General features: G+C 40.9%; 2 pseudogenes; one reads left to right on the plus strand and one right to left on the minus strand.

The window, feature by feature from the left end:
* Window positions 1-2,490: 2,490 nt before the first annotated feature.
* LOC147428559 (uncharacterized) lies at window positions 2,491-4,437 on the minus strand (annotated as a pseudogene).
* A 5,941-nt stretch (window positions 4,438-10,378) lies between these two features.
* LOC147428560 (uncharacterized) lies at window positions 10,379-11,279 on the plus strand (annotated as a pseudogene).
* The last annotated feature ends 3,038 nt before the right edge of the window (window positions 11,280-14,317 follow it).

The raw sequence follows: 14,317 nt of genomic DNA on the forward strand, positions 1-14,317 counted from the left end.
ATGCCGGCTATTAAACTACTGTAAAACTTGTGAATCATGGTTAGGTTTTAAAAGAAATTCATTTCTTTCAAGATTCCTTGGAATCTACAAGGCGGAGATGCAAACAAATTCATAGTCACAAACAAGCGATTTGCTACAAAAAGAAACATCACGAGGCCTGCCTACAAGCATTGGTGTGCTGCTAAAAATCAGAATGCTTCAAATTTTGAACAAGCAACTCTAAGTGGGGTGAGAATGCTTCAAATTTTGAACAAGCAACCCTAAGTGGGCGTGTATTTATCAACCTCTACATCTGCCAGTGGGACCAATGGTTAACCACTTCACGAAAAACTGGTTGAGAGCAAGGTGCGACTCTTTCATACTAGATGACATATTTATGTCATGATCTTATTCCATCTTGCCAACTTGTGCGCCATGGTATAATAATGATATCATTATCATGTATGACACAATATAAAAGGGGGGAAAAAAAGGAAAATGGAGATGTAAGTAGTTGACACAACTCGAGCTAGGGCAAGCTTCATTAAAGCTTTGGTTGGAATGCTTTAGTGAGCTCTCTCTCTCTCTCTCTCTCTCTCTCTCTCTCTCTCTCTCTCTCTCTCTCTCTCTCTCTCTCTCTCTCTCTCTCTCTCTCTCTCTCTCTCTGCGGTTGCCCTACTTCCGATTTTCACCACTACAATATGTTGGTATTGCGCCCTTGTTTCTGAACGCTAGAATATGCTGCTAGCTGCCCCCACAATATGAAAAAAAGCAACACACACTCACACACATACAAAGAGTACACACAATACAATTGTTGTGCGCCACACCTGCCAGCTTAGAGAGAGAGAGAGAGGTGTCCAAGGAAACTCAACTCTCTCCCCCCTTTCATCTCCTCTTTGCTACACACACACACACACACACACACATAATACACATAGTATACATAGTACAATTGTTGTGTGCCATGCCTGTCAGCTTAGAGAGAGAAAGAGAGAGGTCCGCAAGGAAACTCAACTGCCTAGCTCCTTCCTTCATATCCTCTTTCAACTTTGCCCTACATCCATTCTTCTCTCCTATTTTTTATCTTTCAAACCATTTCAACTCCGCCTTTTTAGCCCTCGCTTGCAGCCTTTGCTTGTCCTTCCTACATAATTTATTGCGCTCTAAGCACTTTAGGAGTTGGCGGCTACAAGCCAATCTCTAGTGATCACATGCGCAATTGCCTGAAGCTCTTGAAGCAGTGGTCAAATAAGACAAAAACGACAGGTACTTGGTTGTGGAAGTTGCTAGAAATTGAATGTGCACGTGTGTTTAAGGTACACACATTCAGAACGGGCAAACACAAGAGTCAGAATGGAACTAGAACTGGAACTAGAACAGAACACAGAAACAGAAATAGACTAAGTCCGCCATAACTTCCGTCATCATATTCCCAAATAGACATTGATCGACAGTTACATAGTTGGAGAATACTAATGGGCAATGCCCTTTCCCAAGAACACCCCTTGGAATCCCAAAAGTACAAAAGTTGATCTTCCGAATTCCACTAAGGTAAAACATCCAAAATTCCCTAGGCTTAACACCTGGCACAGCCCGGTGGCTAGAGCCATAGGCTGACCTGGACCCACAATCCCTTGATCAAGTAATCTGCTCCCCAGCAACTCCTTCTGCATCTATCTCTACAGCCTTTTCTGCCATAAAATCTGGATCCCCTTGCTTTTCCACATCTGATTCCGCTTGCTTTTCCACTTCCGATTCCACTCCACCTGCCAAATTCCGATCTGGTTCCAAAACGCCACTGCTCAACTCCGCCTTCCACTTACTCAGACCCCATGCACTTACTTCAATTCCCTTGCTTTTAGTCTTCGACTCCTCCATCTCTACAACGAGCCTCTCATTCTCCATCTTCAATGCCTCATTCTCCCTCCTAATGCTCTCCTTTCCAACTTGCTGAAACCAATTCTTGAAGCAGTCCGTCGACACTTCCATATGCTCCCTCCAAAGCCTAGTTGATGTATTCCACATCTCCTGCACATATTCCAGCACTTCCTGCTTCGAGGCATCCACATCCGAATTAGCTACTAAGAGACCTGTCATCCCCGCCATCAGCTTTCCCTTAATATTTTCAGAAAACATTTTGCCAGTCTTCTCCTTAACAATCAGTGAATTGCGACGTTCGCACACTTGGATGTGATCTCCAACACTTCTCACCACCTTAATCTTATAATGATGAATTTTCACCTCGATTCGGGTACGCCATGCAAGATTCACCCAAAAAATATTCGTCCTTAAGTGAGTCACATCAGCACTGAGCGAGTTTTTAGCCTTAAAGTGAGTACCCCCACTAATGAGTACCCCTTGACCCTTTTGCCCAATTCCATTCCCCCGACTTTGCTCTTTTTGGACTTCCAATCCCACAGTCCAAATTCCAACATCCAGTCCGCCATTCAAATTCCGAATTCCAGATCCCTTTACATGTTGAACATACTTTGACATTAAATCTGCATTCTACTGAACATCCTCTACTTCCACGTTTACATCATCTGCTTGACTCCCAAATTGACAAATGGCTTGACAATCGCCATGATAAAATTTAGATCCATCTACATTTCCAAAGATGACTTCATCATTTGCTGCAATATCTTTAGCCTTCCGCAACATCCACTGTGAAATTTCAAGAACTTTTAGTATCTGAATTTGCATCTGCATTTCCGCCTAAATCTAAATTCCAATCTGAATCTGAATCTCACTACGAATATGAAGCTGAACCAAAATCTGACACTTGGGATACTCCTCTTCATGTCCCTTATACAACAGTGCCCTATCAACTCCTACATATTTGTTCTGATTTTGTTCAATCCAAGAAGAAAATGATGTTGTTAATCCCCACTGAGTATCGATGTCATCCTCCTTGTGACATTGATTGTCATACCTCTTCATCAAGCTTTCCACGGCTTCCATTAAAATTTGCATCTGAATTGGTCTTTGCATCCAAAATTGCAGTTGAATCCAAATCCAAAATTGAGACTGAATCTGAATTGAAATCTGAATTTGAGTCTGAATCACATTCGGCATCTTCCAAAATTTGACTTGCTTTATCAACTAAAAAATTTCCCTGAATGTCTCTTCATATCCATCTATATGAACTTGCCGCAATATGGAATGAATATCATCATCCTCAATCTCCTCCGTTATCCTGCTGTCATCTTCTGGTCCTTGCTGCTGCAATTGTCGCTTGGCTCTTTTGACATCCTCTTTTGACATTTGCTTTGAAGTCTGCTTGAAATGAAAAAATTCTGCCATGATATCCGCATTAGCATGCACATCCTCCATTTGCTGTTGACAATTGTCCTCTTCAAATGTATGTGAATTCCCAATGAGCATGACACTTCGATCAGTCGAAAAGGAATAATCCTCATGTTCTTCATGGACACACTTCCGTGGTAGGATAGAGGTAACCAGGGTTTCTGCCTGGCTATGTTCCCTGACCTCATGTTGCTCCTCCTTACCTTGCTGCCTTTTATCCTGCTGATATTGTTGATCCTCCACATGGTCTTCATTCCAACTTCCCACTTGCATTTGTTGAGCTACCACCCATTGATTTTCTTATCGAAACTGTTGTGTACATTGTTGGGATACAATTTCCACAAGATTTGCTAACTGCATATTTCCATCAGTGGATCTTCGTGGTGACAATCCCTCCGAACTTGAGTTGTTCATTGTTGTTGCTGCAAATTCCTCCTGAGTACATCTGATGTTTGAAACTTCTTCCTGCTTTGACTCTTCATTTGTAATCCTACATACATTCTCAATTGAACCCAAAAATAAATCAATCACCTCTTCTTCTTCATTCCTCTCTCTATCCATCACCTCTCCGTTCATCCGACTATCTACCTATCCATTCCTCACATTATCCGCCTCTTCAAATGGTCTTTGATTTCCGTGAACAACATCCTCAATATGCATGATTTGCTTCTCCTCTGAATAATAAATATCATTGACAAGTGACAACACCAACATCAATTTCAGCAATGGATACTCCATCTCCACTCTATGAGCACACTCCAGTAGTAGGGTATGGGTATCTAGGGGCAGTATTAGGCTCTCTTGTCCAACCTCCTTTTGCACCTCCTTCTCCTCCACCTTTGGTATCCCCACATGATGGATGTCCGTCTCCAAGCCAACCCATCCGTCATCATCATCACTTAATTCATCTTCAACCTCAGCCGCATATGCATCCCTCAATCTCTCACATGCTTCCTGCAATTTTCTCACCTCCTTCCTGCTGGAACATGATGTCCTCCTCTTTCCTTTATGATTAGTCAACCACTCATATGCCCTCTCTAAGTCATCCTCAAAATCTTCCAACTTATCCCATGCTACCTGTGTCCCATCAACTGATGCTTTATGCATTCTTCGGCTAAATTTTTGAAGTTTTGAACACAAATCCACCATACACCACTTCCTACATGCATCTCCCTCTGAACACTCATCAACTGCACATGGGCAATCCTCCACTTCATGCTTCCGACTCATGCATACCTTACATTTCTTTCTCTTCTTCTTTTGACTCCCCATGGCGCTTATCCGCTAGAACTTTGATTTGAAATTTGGCTAATTTCTGACTTCCACATTTGCAACAGTTCTAATTCCAGATTCCGCAATTTGACTTCAAACTATGCAACAGTCATTGTGATTTGAATTCTGATTCTGCAAACTTATCCGATTCCTGATTTTGGTGGTACTCAACTTCCTGCACTTCCTCCTAGTGGAACTTGACTCCCATAACTCCCCCCTGGTGGAACTGATCCCCCGGAATTTCTTCCTGATGACCCTCAAAATATGTGATAATAAATCTGGTTCATCTTCCACTTCTTCCTTTTGTCTATCTCTCTGATAATCCTCTGGTACATCCAAATCTTCTTGTCTAATCTGGATATGTGTCCTCTTTTGCTTCTTCTATGGCAACATCTGAATTTTGATGACTTTCAGAAAATCAGCCCAACTCCATCAACGTGAATGTGACTGTCTTCTTCTAGAGCACAAATAACTGCCCATACAGACTTGCCCTATTTTGAACGTCTTCCCTTCATTCAGTAACTACTTCCATCTCTTCAGCACTCGCTCCCACAAGAGAAATCTGAATCCGTCCATGCTACGTCACACATACACCGTGATCACCAGTGTTTAAGGTACAGACATTCAAAACGGGCAAACATAGGAGTCAGAATGGAACTGGAACTGGAACTGGAACATAACACAGAAACAGAAACATACTAATTCCACCATAACTTCCGTCATCATATTCCCAAATAGACACTGATCGGCAGTTACATAGTTGGAGAATACTAATGGGCAATGCCCTTTCCCAAGAACACCCCTTGGAATCCCAAAAGTACAAAAGCTGATATTCTGAATTCCACTAAGGTAAAACATCCAAAATTCCCTAGGCTTAACAACATGTCATAGCTACAGATCAAGAGAGCTCCCAAGATTGAGAGAGAGATAACTTGATTCTCACTGCCTCTCTGTAATTGAACATGTTGCCCTCATCTCTTACATGCTTGGTTACCCCACGCCATGCATCCTCGTCATGTGCCCTAACTCCTTCACTACCAATTGATGTTCCCACTCTCTACATGCACCTGCTTTTTCCATTGATGCTCTAGAATGACCCATTGCCTCTCTCTCTCTCTCTCTCTCTCTCTCTCTCTCTCTCTCTCTCTCTCTCTCTCTCTCTCTCTCTCTCTCTCTCTCTCTCTCTCTCTCTCTCTCTCTCTCTCTCTCTCTCTCTCTCTCTCTCTCACGGCATTTGGCAATCTAACGCTAAAACGGGACCTCAGATGACAAATTCGTGTTATTCTATAGTATGAGTTTTTTTTTTTTAAGTGTCAAGCAACATTCCAGCGGCCTCCGCTAACGGTCGGACAAAAATCAATGCCAGGAAAAAATCTTTGAGCACCGTGTGATTGAGTTTGGTTGTGCCTCTTGAACGATCTGTAACGAGCTAATGGCCTGAAGTTGCCGAATGCCCTTAAAGCATGACACATGGATGCTTGAAAAGTATAAATGACTTACGAGTCTCCTCTCTATGATTTAGTGGGGATGTGAATACTTGCTTGTCTTTGTCATGAGTGTCTTTTATATCCACCAACCGATCAAAAAATTATGCATTTCTTAAACATAATATCCCCTTTTTTATTAGCAAAAGGGGAATCCCTCACCCCTTTGGGGCAGGCCAATAAAAACATAACTTAGAGTACCAAATACTTCTTCACCTCTTGTTCTTGACATGCTGTACATATACTACTTCATACTGAGAGTTGAACACGTTAGAATTGTGGCAAATATCACAAGCTATTCAACTTATTGTTTTAGCTGGCACCACATATCAGCTTGTGGAAATGTACGAAGAAATTCAATTTCATAGACATCGGTTGTACTTAAGAACAATAATTGCAAGAAATACACAAAAGAGTTAGCAATGATACCTTCCCAATACATAATTACCTTCAAGATGCAACAAGTATGACCTCCGTACGATGTACAAGAGGCATGTAGTCATCACCTATTTGTGGACCTCCCCTTTGTCATCACTATTGTCAATAATGGTGATAACTGCCTTTGCGGCCACGATGTCATTAGCTCGGAACGCTTCTGTATTGGTAAACTCCTTGCTTTTGACACACGATAAAAAGTAACTAACGATATGAACTGATGGTAAATAAAGCAAAAGATTACGATACCAACCTCTTTATAGAATCTCATCAGAACTTTAAGCAATCAATTCTTGGTTGTGCATTTGCGTACAATTTATCGGTCAGAAATGTTCACAATGTCTTGGTAAGTCACGGTCGAGGGAAATGACATGCACTACCATGTCACTCTTATCTTCTTCAGGTACATTCATCAACCTTGATAAAGAATAATCCACAACGACAGAAGATAGTATTTGCCCATACGCACCATGGTGTGCAAAGTGGATAGAAAATCATTCCCTAGAGGATGCCATAGTTTAAACTTCCAATACATTACAGCCTCGTCAAAGATATTGTTTGATGTCAGGAAGACCTAATTATTAAGATTGTCTACATCGTAGAGGCCACAAAGCTCGACATCCTTGTTGACATCATCAACAGTAACATGTTGTGCATCACCTTTTGAAAGTGTGTCTCCCCTTTGTCCTTCATGCAATAACCTACCATCCCTTGGAAGGTATGCAAATTCTTCTAAGTGCTCTGCACATAATTTTTTCACCTGGTAAGCTTTCCTTGTCCTAGCCCAAGTACGACTTTAACTTTTTGTTGCTAGCCATAAGAGATGACAACATCATACAAATGCCCATCTAAAAATACAAACAAAACACATTGTCCCCCCTCTCTACAACACACATTCGTGCTAAAGTTTCCTTCTTGAGGAAGGGGATTAGAATGGAGCGAGATTTTTGAGTGAGCTTTTTGATTGAGCTTTGGAGTGAGATTTTTTTAGATATCGCCTAGATGCTATATTTTACCAAAAACACTTCCTCACAAGGCGATTGGAGCTATTGAAGCGATCTTTTAGGAGAGAGCTTCTTTTAATTTTTATTTATCTCCCCCCCCCCTCCCTGTGTGTGTGTGTGTGAGCGTGTGTGTGTGTGTGTGTGTGTGTGTGTGTGTGTGTGTGTGTGTGTGTGTGTGTGTGTGTGTGTGTGTGTGTGTGTGTGTGTGTGTAGTTGTTTTATCATAAATAACAAGACATAATTGAACTTTTACATTCAAAAGGCAACTAGCTTCAGAAAAATAAAAAGATAAGTACAAAAACAACTCAGCCTTAGAATTATTTTTGTACAATGTTTGTAAGGATGAGGTCTCATTTTAATATACAAATAGCATATGAACTTTCCAAATAGTATGTGAGTGTGTAATCCAGTGTAGGACAGCTTGCCAAAGTAAAAAAAAACCTTCCAAGATAAGATAGAGTCCTTACCTGCATCCATCCAAAACAAGACAACATATATGTTAACCTTGGATGTGTTTTACAGGTATTAATGGACTATACCAGTTATTATCCATGTCCATCTCACAAAAAAAAAAATTAATCCTTTTCAAGCTAAGTCCATAGTAATTATGTGGACCAATGTTTATAAAAAAAAACCCAAAGTTTTTTAATTTAGAGAAGAATTTTATATCATTCTGATTAGAAGGTCATCACCCCTTCTAATCCAAGTGTCTAAATCCCCCCACTTTTATTATCACATTTAATCTTCCTAGATTAATGAAAGCACCATCATATGAAGTTTTAAGAAATAGGTGTTCATTTGTAAAAATTCCTCTAATAGTTCCAATCCGCCATAGGCTAGTTCAATGTTTGTTTTAAGTTGGGTAAAGTTTAGGTCCACCATGTTATCCAAATCCACCGGTTTGCAAGTCACTTACCTTATAAATCATTATGGTCTACCCAGGTGGCAAGTTGCCCTTGTTGAATCAAGTAAGAACATGAGTCTAACTAAAAGAAGAATCATGCTACACAGTTTCCAAATCCTTATGTCAATGAAAGAGGAGATCCTTGCAGTACTTTAGCACGACGATTTCAGTATAACTGAAAGTAGTAGGTCTAGAGAAAATAATCAAACACCTGTACGCAGCAGGGCCAGGCCTTGTTTTTACCATTAAAAAAACCCATAATGTCCATGTAAATACGGATAAGCAGTAACTCAACCAGAATTCGGAAACAGTCCCAAAAGTCTCCATGGAATGCAGTTATGGCAACTTCCCATACCATAATAATGTTACATAACACAATGGTAAAAACCCCTTTCTACTCAAAAAAGCAACCGTTAATGAGTAAGCAGAAAATGTAAAGTACCATCTTGTTCCCTGGCCATAAAGACATGTTTCAATACAGCAGTAGCGTGCCACCTAGCCCATTTATCCACAACAAATATTCACTACCAATGTGTAGAGGGTGGAACAACACCACCATATTTCAAGCTCCCATCAATATCCAAAACATAAGGTTTATCAAGTCATAGAATAATAACCCATGCAAAAAGGCACAAATAGCATGCCAACCTGCAATCAAATTAGTAAGTACTAGAAAAACTGTTTTGTTTGAACCAGTTACCAGGGCAGAGCCATAACCAAACCAGTGGTAAGTCACCGAACAGTAGCTAGTAGGTAGGTTTTCCACTTTTTTTGAAAAAAAACAGAGTTTAAAAGCAAAAGTTTGCTCCATCTCCACCATTCCTGGACTATTTTATAGTTCCAAAAAAACATGCTTGAATGATTCAATTTGACCACATCTCGCACATTTTCCATCTCCTTTTCCTTTCTTTTGGATGATTTGAGCACTAGGCAACCCTCCCAAAAGCACTCTCTAGTTGAATACTTTATATATGAATGAGCAGTTAGAGTCTCAAACCTTGTCATATACTTTGGACCACCATGCTTGTGATTTCCTCATTGACCGTACTTTGTTACATCTGGTATGCATAATAGCATCTTGCATTAGCACTTGATAAAACTATTTTGTTTTGGCTAGCCACCAGGTAAGTTCATGGTTAGGGAGAGCCCAGTCTCTCTGTCTATCAACAGCAAGAGTGTTCAGAGGTACCTATAAGTTGTGTATGCAGGTACACAACAAGTTCCAAGCAATCCTCAATCCATGCTGTAGTTTGAATTCCCTCCTGGCTAGCAAAAATATATGGGGGGAGTAGTTAGAGTCCAATAATTGATTACTGCCTTTCTTATACATAGAAGGGCAGTTTTGCCAAGAAACAAAGTTGGTGGTTTTTTTTAAACGTGACTTTAGACTACATGTTCCACCCAAGGTAATTCCCTATGTACCTAATCCTCCCATTCTAGATTAGTTTTGAGCAGACTTGTTTGCAAGATTTTATCAAGAATGTGGAGTATCAAACCCAGTTTTGAGTTTTACACAACTGAAAACAGTTTATCCCAAGAGTTCAATTACCAGGTACCATGAAAGTACACAACAGAAGTGTTTATTGATGCCCAAAGACAGGAGGTCCAACCTCTACCAGAGTATCATGCGTTTTAGAAGGCATGATCTTCTGGCCAATGTATGAGTGTGTGAATTTATAAACCCAATACCTCCTTGCTCTTTCGTTTGTGTGACCAGATCCCAAGCTATAAGAGCAACACTGCTCTTAGTTTTCCCCCAAAGAAACTTCCCAAGACATGAGTTAAACTGGTTTATCTTAAGTTTGGACCAATCAAACAATGGGATGAAATATAGTAGGTATGGAATGAGTATTGCTTGAATAATTTGAATTCTAACATGAAATCCGTATTCTCAAAGAGAGAGAGAGAGAGAGAGAGAGAGAGAGAGAGAGAGAGAGAGAGAGAGAGAGAGAGAGAGAGAGAGAGAGAGAGAGAGAGAGAGAGAGAGAGAGAGTCCTAAGGCTACCAAGCGTGATGGAAAGCTTTCCATTGGAAGACAAATATTGGCTACCCATGACCCAGATGCCTCTATAGACCCCATTGACAAAACAATAGAGGTCAAGAATGTGAACTGCGAGATCCACTCCCCTTGGAAGAGGCTCCACAAACGGGAGATAAGTGGTCTTCTTTCCACCAACAACAACAAGCACAACAACCTTTTGTAATAGTTTCTGAGAATGATGTTGCTATAGATGCCACACGTGTGAATCCTACGTATCTACCAAGGTCAAGATATTACTTTCAACATGATGATCGCATTGGGCCTCCTACTGAAAGAAGTAATAAATGTAGAGACTTTGAGCATGATGCGTGGACATAACCTCGCCCAAAATTTTGATATGATGACACGCCGAGAGATGATTATCACGGGTGTAGAAATGAGAGACATTATGAGTCATCACAATCTACTTTCGTTCCAAAGCACTTGATGATGCATAGTCACATGATAAGTTTCTAGAAAGCCAAGCAGAGGATTTAGTAAGGAAAAGAGCACTTCCTCTTGAACGAACAAGACCTTCAAGAAAATGTGAGTTTAGGGAAACCCCACCTTTGAAGGTTGAGGTTGTTGATGAATCTAAGAGCAATGAGGCTGAGAAGAGGTCAAAGAAAATATATGCTGACAACAATAAAAAAAGAACAGAGAGAGGATTTCCTGATGTGAATTTGTCATAGAAAGAGAGGGATCGCTACCATGAAAGGACTTCAAAGCTAGAGAGGGATCTCGGGATGGACTCGAAGTCTTCCCAAGGTAGAGTTAACCTGTGATGCAACTTTAAGTACACTGGAGAGATGGGGATCAAGGACCAACATGGTTTGATGGATTGTGGTGGCTATGGACAAATAAAATCATGACACGCTTGAAGAACTAAAGGCATGGTCACATGTACTGTAGTGATAATAATTGAGCAAATTATGCCTTACTGCCATTAATTTGTTGGAATTAGGGTTGCACAAAAACACACACAACTTGGAGAAGACGAAGGAAGCTCAAGGCACAAAACAAAGAGTGTATTACTTAGTGCGCAATGGAAAGATGAGTTAGCCCTAGAGTGATGGTCATATATACAATGCACGGGGAGAAAAACCTCCTAGTGAGGAAAAAAATGTGCCGACGGTCCTAAGTGTGTTCACACACATCACTACCACATGTATATGGTAACAATTCCCCCTTGGGAGTGATGCGGTGAACAAGAGTTGGTACATAGAGTATAGGAAAGTGCCATGCCCTAAGGACATGATCAGTCCACAAAGGGGAGTAAGCCCAAAGCTTTGTAGAAAGCTTTGAACTTCTCACGAGACAATGCCTTTGTGAAAAGATCTGCAAGGTTGTCCTGTGTTGGCACATAAGCCAAGTTGATCTCTCCTGTTGAGAGCCTCTCCCTGACAATAGTGGTAATGCACCTCAATGTGCTTTGTGTGAGGATGAAAAACTGGGTTCCTTGTAATTGCCAATGTTCTCTGTCAGTGTAGATAGTGTTGACAGTGTCCTGTACTCCAACACTCAAATCATCCATAAGGCATCTGAGCCATACACATTCAACCGTAGCCATGAAGACTGCCATGTACTCAGCCTCACAACTGGAAGTGGCCATAGTAGGTTGCTTCTTGGTCAACCATGATATGCATGAGCTATCAAGCATGAAACAAAAACCACTTGTGGACACTCGTGTGTCAAAACAACCAGCCCAATCTGAGTCCAAAAAAGCATGTAAATTTGGCGGCAATGATCCCCCCTTGGGATAAACAAGCCAAGATGTAAAGTGCCACTCAAGTAGCGAAAATCCTCTTGATAGCCTACCAATGCTTAGACTCTGGGCTATACATGAATCTACTAACCTATGAGACTGCAAACTGAATATTCGGCCTCGTGTTACATACATAAATGAGGCATCCAACAACAATTTGGTAAAGAGTGACATCGGTAGGATTACCAACATCATGAAGACTCAATGTCAAATCTGTTTCCATGGGAGTGGCTATAGATTTGCAATCCTCAAGTCCAAACTTACATAGCAATGTCTCTATGTAACTTGTCTGACACAAGGCAATACCACCATCACACTGCTTAAACTGTATACCCAAGTAATGATGCAACAATACCAAATCTTTCATCTTGAAAGTAGAATTCAAATCAGCCTTAAATTCAGCAATATGTCTCTCATTTGGTCCAGTAATCAGCAAATCATCCACAAAGAGAACGACAATGAGAAGTACATCAACTTCACGCTTTACATACAATGTGCTTTCTGTTGGGACTGTTACAAAATCCTTGTTTGACCAGATGAGTGCCAAGCTTCTCATACCAAGCATGAGGAGATTGCTTCAACCCATACAAAGCTTTCTTGCATTTTCACACTTTATCTTCTTGCCCTTTAATGACAAAACCGCGAGGCTATGATTCATAAACTTCCTCAAATATGTCACAAGAAAGCAAAAACAATGTCTGATTGATGTATATCCCAACCAAAATGATATGTCAATGCACATAGAAAATGCACAGTAGTCATTCGACAAGTGGGAGAAAAAGTCTTTTCATAATCTATGCTTTTTTGTTGTGCATAACCCTTTGCAACAAGTCAAGCCTTATAGCAATCAATCTCACCATCCGGCTTGCATTTCAACTTGTAAACCCACTTTGTACCAATGGCCTTTTTTTCCAGGGGGGAAATCACATAAAGTCCATGTGTCATTTTCAATAAGTGCATCATATTCAGATTGCATGGCAACCATCCAATTTTTTGAATTCTGTGCTTCATCAAAAGACAGAGGTTCCTCAACATAATGTAAGCTAGACATAGCCAAGGCATAACAATCTAATGTCATAAGATGCCTGGCGAGAACTTGAATGAGTACGACTAGACAAAGGTGCATCGAATTTACTGTCACAAAAGTATGCACCAGCCATTTTGGCATACCTCTAGCCTGCTTATTCTCAGCCCTTTCCTCATCAAGTACATCATGTACATTTGCATCAGTAATAGGTTGATATGTAACATTTTTAGAAACCCCCATAGGCTGTACATTTGCCTCATTGGAATTTGCATTTGAACTTCCACCACTGAAAAGAGGCAACAAAGTGTCATAAATATCCCGTGTGAAGGTTGCGGATGCGGAGAGTGCAAGGGAAGGGAAGGAGAGAAGGGGAAGAGAAAGGGATGAGAGCAGACTCAGATATTTGGTGGAGCTTGTGAGAGAATACTTCTCACTCTCCTTATTTCCAATATAACCAAAATGAATGTAAGTGGGTGGGCACCCGGCCACAACCTGGCCATGGGGCCCGAAACCCAACGCTCTCCCACTTGAAGTCCAATGTGGCCCAAGTGGCTAAAGAATGTAGGGGCTACTATGTACAAATGTACAGAACCGTGAAGCATGACTGTAGCTTCACCCTACGCCCATCATCTCTATGCAATGTGCAAACTGCTATGAGGCTAGGCTCTTTGTTAGAGCCCGCTGGGTTTTCATCCGTGTGAACTTTGACTAACTCAATGCGTTTGCTAGACAAAATATTCTGTACCACATGATACCTGACTACTATGTGTTTTGACTTGGAGTGAAACACAGGGTTCTTTGCTAACACAATCGCACTCTGACTGTCGCAATGTAGCACTAGAGTTTGGTGTATACCAAAAATTTCCCACTATATGAGATAACCACACAGCTTCCTTACTGGAACTAGAAACTGCAACATACTCTGCCTCAGTGGTGGAAGACAAAGTGCAATTCTGGATACATGATCTCCAAGAAAGTGTCACTCTAGCGAACAAGAAAATGTAGCCAAATGTGGATTGCCTACTTTCCACACCCGAATCAGTGTATCCAACTATGGATGCATCACTGTACCCAAAGCATAAGCACTTGCCAGCTAAGTCCTTAACGTATCTCAAGAT

Source organism: Adiantum capillus-veneris, chromosome 23 (assembly GCF_014529385.1).
Source record: "Adiantum capillus-veneris isolate H3 chromosome 23, ASM1452938v2, whole genome shotgun sequence".
NCBI lineage: Eukaryota > Viridiplantae > Streptophyta > Polypodiopsida > Polypodiales > Pteridaceae > Adiantum > Adiantum capillus-veneris.